Source organism: Acipenser ruthenus, chromosome 2 (genome assembly GCF_902713425.1).
Source record: "Acipenser ruthenus chromosome 2, fAciRut3.2 maternal haplotype, whole genome shotgun sequence".
Lineage (NCBI taxonomy): Eukaryota > Metazoa > Chordata > Actinopteri > Acipenseriformes > Acipenseridae > Acipenser > Acipenser ruthenus.
Window position 1 is genome coordinate 15,265,502 of NC_081190.1, and position 6,491 is coordinate 15,271,992.

The 6,491-nt window shown below is 37.6% G+C and overlaps 1 long non-coding RNA gene across 1 annotated transcript; it reads right to left on the reverse strand.

The window, feature by feature from the left end:
- Positions 1 to 2,932: 2,932 nt before the first annotated feature.
- On the reverse strand, positions 2,933 to 4,192 carry LOC131705008 (uncharacterized). Its single transcript, XR_009310118.1, has 2 exons — positions 3,929 to 4,192; positions 2,933 to 3,534 (listed from the first exon to the last, which is right to left on the reverse strand). It is a non-coding gene; the product is annotated as an uncharacterized LOC131705008 (long non-coding RNA).
- Between the last annotated feature and the right edge of the window lie 2,299 nt (positions 4,193 to 6,491).

Genomic DNA, 6,491 nt, shown 5'->3' on the forward strand with positions numbered 1-6,491 from the left:
TCTTTGAACTGCTATGAACCTGTCAGGAGGATTTAGCACAGAACACTCTTCATTTCTTTCAAACCCTTTGACAAAGTTCAGGGCAGAATGTTCCAGACAAGCTCACAGAAAGGTAAGGACAGAACCCAGAACCACTGAACATAATTGCAAACAGATAGAAATAGATACAAACATGCTGAAGAGTGAACCTGACCTTTAACTTAACAACTAAACAAAACATCATTTAGAGAAATTACATTATGGGAACGATAATACTACCTGGTAAACATTGTATGTAAATCTTCAATAAAGCCAGACTAGCCTATGATGTACCTAGCTTCCCTGTGCCTTACTATACACAGCAGTAAACTTTTACAAGAGAGAACGCAAATTCCATTCTTGGTCCATTGAGCAGGTTCATAATTGTTGTGGAATTAATGCCAAAGTTCATATTATTTAGTACAAACCCCAAAAAGTAAGGATAGCTCAACATAAGTAATTGTAGTTGTGACAGATATTTAGTTGTTTCTTTTTCTTCTTGACTGATCAGTTACTTCTGGAAAGTACATTATCACTACTATTTATCAAGATGGAAGCTGACTTGCATTGCCGAGGTGAAATATGAATATTCTCTTGAGGCACAGCTGAAATATTAAATAAACTGCACGTTCAAACACTTATATTTTCTTAGGTGTTCAGCCAACAATAATGAATGTTATTGTTATTTTTTCTAGATAGCACAACCAAATAAAGGCAAGTGGACAAACAAGGTTATTGTACCATTACATATTTAAATAAACATTCCCTTGTACATATATATAATATTTGCATTTCATAATGCAACCGTTTACTGTAATTTCTATTCATAATAAGAATATAGTTGTGCATTAAAGATGGTGTGTAGTGTAGCTCTTCTAACAATGCCCTTCTAACAATGGCAACGTTATGTATGGCTCACATATCTTACTGTTTGTATTATGAACAGGAAAACTGTCTTACGATTTCGGGCTTCCATGACTGTCTATAATTATTACTAAGAAACAAAGGGTGATTCCCAGTGCTGCACAATGCTCTAATTACATCCAGCGGAGGGCTATCCTAGTTTATAGTTGTACCTCATTCTATATTCTCTGTTCTTGCAATCTCTGCATTGATGAACTGGGTTGAGTTACTTCAGTGCACTTAATGCTGATGATCTGTTTTGAGGTAAGGCTGTTTCCATCCCGAGCTTGTCTCATACCAACTGTTTCTGAACTCTTTCTTTTTGGGCTATGAGAACCGCATATTCCAAATTGAACTGTAAAATATAAGAAAATTAAAAGATCTTCAACAGAAGAAAATAGGGAACCAATCAGAATATAGCTAATGTGAATCCCCACTACCATCTTTGCTTTGTGGCTTTCCTGTTTTCTATGAAGACACAGTTCCAATTCAATTGTAATCTTTAAAAGCGTATCTCTTTCACTCCGATATATATCTGCTGCTGTGTAAAACAGCACGGCTCAACCCCTGGCATTGCTGTTCCCATTTCATATGCTTCCAATAAATGAATCCTACGGATTTTAACTCAGGAGGTTTCCTGTCTGTCGACCTGCTGCTCGCTCACCTTACTACTTTCAGTTACAGGGGTTTTATTTATTTATTTTTTTAATTTCACATGACACAGCTTTTTGAAAGAAGATTTAGAATTCAATGCGGTTCGGAGCCCACATTTCAAAGAGTGAGACAGAGGACATTGTTAACTTGCAGGTTCACCACTGTATTTCCATTAAGACAGCTGTCGAGGTGTGTCCTCCCAGGAGCTGTCTAGGAGTGTGTTTTAAAAGAAGCAAGCCAGAAGCACATCATTGTTTGTTGCGCACCAGCTCATGCCTCTCTCTTTCATATAAAACACATTGCTGTGAGGGTTCACCTCAGAGGAGTAATGAATCGACATGGTGGGAGGACATGTACAAGACTGTGTCACGATGACAAAAGCAGAGCTTTCTTTTTTTTGAGGAACGTTACAATTACTGCTCTGAAAAAAAGGGGGAAAAAATGTTAGTTATTTTTGCATATTTTAATGAATGATTTCCAAGTTCCTTTTTTTCAAAATAGTTGTCATGAGTTGAACAGAAAATGATTGTGGTGAACTCACAAACTTTGTTCAATCACACAGACAGCTTGCTGGAAAAGGTATCGGAAGAAACATTAATTTTTATTGTTTGATAAATGAGAATCAAATATACCATTCACATACTGTTCATGGAGAGATTTGATTTGTTGCTGCTTGATCTTTTAATTTGTTATATTTTACTATAAAAGTCCCTTGTAAAAGGAATCTTGCAATGTACATTACTTTTGGTTTAAGTGATTTAAGATGTTTATACCTCCACCTGGTGGCTGCATTAGTACACTACAATGTGTATGCATGGACACATGGGGCAGAGTTGTCAAGGTCTGTGTGCTAAAATGCAATTTGCTCATCTTTTGTTCAAGTAAAATAAAACTTAATTGTTCTGTGTCAGACTACAGCAGGCAAAACGTGTGCGCTGATTGGCTAAAAGATCCTCGGCTATCTAATATTAAATGACAAGTGGAGGTTGAAACTTGCTGCTCCATGACATCAATATATTTTAGCATCTATTACTAAGGCACTAAAGAAACACTAATATCAAATATTGTAAAGTGGTCGCTGCCACTGTAAATTTAACTCACATTTAACACAATGTTGCTACTAACTGGCAAGTAATGCTTTTAAACATGGATACCACGTACTAATTTATATATAAAAAGAAATAATTAATATTTAGTAGAACGACACCATTTTAAACATCATGGTAAGTGCTAGTATGCACTGAACCGGTAGCGAAACAAGAAATCCAAACAGCTTGGCTCTTAACCTCTCTCTTTTTAGATTCCGTGCCGCACCCCGACCCTGAGATATTAACCCAAGGAACACAAACCAGGCAAGTAAAACTCAAGTTTCTTTATTACACCATTATTTACACACACACATCTTACAGTTGGATAGATAGCTACTGAGAAAGTGACACATGGAAACCTCTACAAATCAACTCTTAATGGCAGTATGCCATGTGTACGCAATTAATTATTTCCATGAATTGCAGGGTCACATGTACCATCATTGAAGCTTCCAGTTACAGGCAAGTATAATACATGTAAAACAAGAGACTAGTTATCAGCACATTATGTGCTATAGTACGCCTTATATAGGTAAACAAAACGACTAGTTAGAAGCAGCACAGTACTCAATCATATAGTATACCAAATACATGAAAACAAGGACGACTAGTAAGCAGCACAGTAATCAATTAGGCTCCCAAGGCCAGGACAGTCCCAAATGTTCACTCACGCTGCTCCGTGAAACCCAGAGACAGTCTCAAAGATCAGCCTGGGTCGAAACGGACCCACTTCACGTCAGCCACTGGTCCCCCAAGATTCGCAACCCCCCGTTAGAACCGAGGGGCTGGTATGCCGCTCATTGAATTTGTCCCTTTGTACAATCGTCTCGAAGTCTTTTCGGGTACCCCACAAAAACCTCCGCCCGGGTACCTGCGGAAACAATCGCCCAAGACGACAAAGAACGGGATTTTAAATATGCTGCCATGCACATGCATTCCCCATCATTAAAGAATCCATAGGATGCCGACTATTTCGTTAATACAATGTTTTCACTGGTCCCGGAACAAAACAGTTCTCCCGTTCCCAAAAAAAGTATACAGAAGACGTCCCTCTGGATTTAACTCAACCTTCTTTTATTCTATACTCTTATTTCCAATATATCCATAGGCCTCCTGTAAGGTGGTTAATTTAATCAGATAGATTACACTTCCCCATAAGCCATTTGTTTAAGTGGAACATGCATAACACTTAAGCATAGCAAAAACATATGTAACTGCAATAAGCTTTTAAGTTAAGCACTAACTGTTCAACAAATTGTATGTACCGTAAAAAAACTTCCAAAGAAACAAGTTATTCCCATATGTCGTGTATTTTCCCAGTTCTCCATTCACAGGTCCTTCTTTTCATCTCTGCCTGCTCCTGGCTGGTTCCAAAACCTTCTCTGCAGTTCCTCAGTCACCCAAACTCCTTCCTGTGGCTTCCCATGTTTCACTCCTCCAGTGTACCGAAGTAGCAGTTTTTATAGGGTAGGTAAGGCTGTTAATACCTGCTGAATTTCAGCTGTGGATGGTTTGTCAGTTAGTGGCCATTTTATCTGTTTAAGTCCCTGTGCTGTAATACAAACAAAACCAAAAGGGGTAAAAACCATAAAAACAAAACCAATCAAACACAATTCAAACAAGTGAAAACGAATAATAAGTGCAATGAACAATTAGTGACAATAATTAATGTAAAATTAATTGTTTAAAACGATATCCCCAAAACACTTTTGATGTATTATAGCTGCGATTACATGGAGTGGCAAGGGGACTCTGAAACTTTCCTCTTGTCATCTCCTTGAACACTCAATGCACCCTCAGTTATCACTGTACTCTTACCAATGTCGTCTGTTAGATACGCCTGTAAAGACTAGGATTTCTGCCGTGACATTAGTATTCTGTCTTCATCAAATCTTTTATTTACCTGGTTGCACCTCAAACAAACAAACGGTTCTATTTCAAACTTTCATGGCAGCCACACATACAATCTCCCCCACGGTTAACACATTACAGCTCACTGTATCAAATGAATTAGTGTAAAATACAAATCTCAGACTGTATCATCCTCCAGTAGCAAATCATCCTCACTACCCTGATTAAAGGTGGGTATCACAGCACAGGTCTGATAATCAGCACTTCTAAGCACTTTTCTTTGGAGAGTTTGTCTGTTTTGCACCAGACTCACTTTTAAATGGATGGCTTCCCAGAGTGGCCATTCATCCACTGTTGGGGCCGTTAATGAACTTGCGAACCTTATTTGTCCAGCAGACACACCATCCAATACCCTCCAGTCGAATAGCCATTTATCCAATGCGTTTGCAACTAAAATGCTGTCTGCCCAATTATCATGCAATCCATTTCACCCAGTCCAACAGGACTGTGGCTTCACTTTGAGCTACACAGCTGCAACAGATCAAGCTGTATCTTGACACATTTTAAAATGTAGTCTTTTGCTGAAAGGCAATAGATCATTGTGAAAATATTATCTACATTCATCCACCAATCAAGAAGCTCCAATAGAACTAGCTTTAAAAAAAAAGAAACGCAGAACAAGATTGAAAAGGAGACTTCATATTTCTTCGTTTTTTTTAATTAAAGGCACTGCTTGCCAGTTGCTAATCACCTGCATCTCTGGCTCTTAGCACCTTAAAGCCCTCTGATAAGGTATCTGTTGCTTAGAGAAAACTTGCCATTCATATGTTTCAATACTGTATTATCTTTGTAAAGTGTTTTGAGGCAGATTACTTACACATTATTATCAAAAGCAGTAAGCATTCCTGATAGATAAGACAAAGGCGCTGAATTTTATTGAAGACGTTATCTAGTAATGTCTGCAGCAAAAGATTATATGAACTCAAAAATATTTTATGTGTATGGAGATTTCTGTGGTGTGCTTTTGTGTAGTGATTTATTCTGGATTGCGTTTGTCTCCTTGAAACTGGAAAGCTGAGAGTTTCTAAAGCCGTGTCCCCACTGGGTTCATCTGAATGGTTTGTTCCAATTTAAATACAGTTCGGTTTGTTTGGAGATCTTGTGAATAATAAAGTTTGCTTGGCAAACTAACCGGACAGTGACAACCTTGGTTCATTTGGCAAACTTGCTTAATTGAAAGAATGTAATGTGAACAGCAATGGAACTCAGTTTGTTTTCTCACATGAAACAAACAAACAAAAAAAAGAAATAGTATGAACAGCTGAGCATGTGAAAAAGCAAAGTAAGTGCAGATGTAAAACAGACCATAGCTATATACAGTATACTACAGGTAATCTGGAATTGGTAATACAAAGCTACTATATATGCAACCAGAAAATGGTAGATGTCCTCATTTCACAAGTACTGATTGGTGAATACTGCAATCCCATTTTTTTGGAATATGTAGTTGCCACCTCCACCCCCAGCTATATCCTTGGCCAACAGATTTCAACAGCACTTCAGTTCACTCGACACAATAACATTTATCAACATTTCTGCAATAGTCTCGGGAGCTAAAAAGGAATTGATTCAACATTCTCAAATATGAATCATTAATTTTGAAATATATTTAATGGTATCAGATCATAAATATTAATAAACTAATTTAAGCTATTTGAAAACAATTTATTTCAAATGTTGAAGAACTTTCATTTTAGCACCCTGTACACAAGAACATGGATGCTGAAGTGAACTGAGATTATAATTGCAAAGTGAACACAACTCAATCCTGAACGCTGACCTGAACCCTTAAAAACAGCTTTACTTAACTATATACATCAGTTTCCAGATAAGTGTGAAAAACCAAACTGTGACTGTTTATAGCCATGCATACACCCTAAATCTCTCAGGGCTTCTACAGTGGAGAAGTGGCTTCAC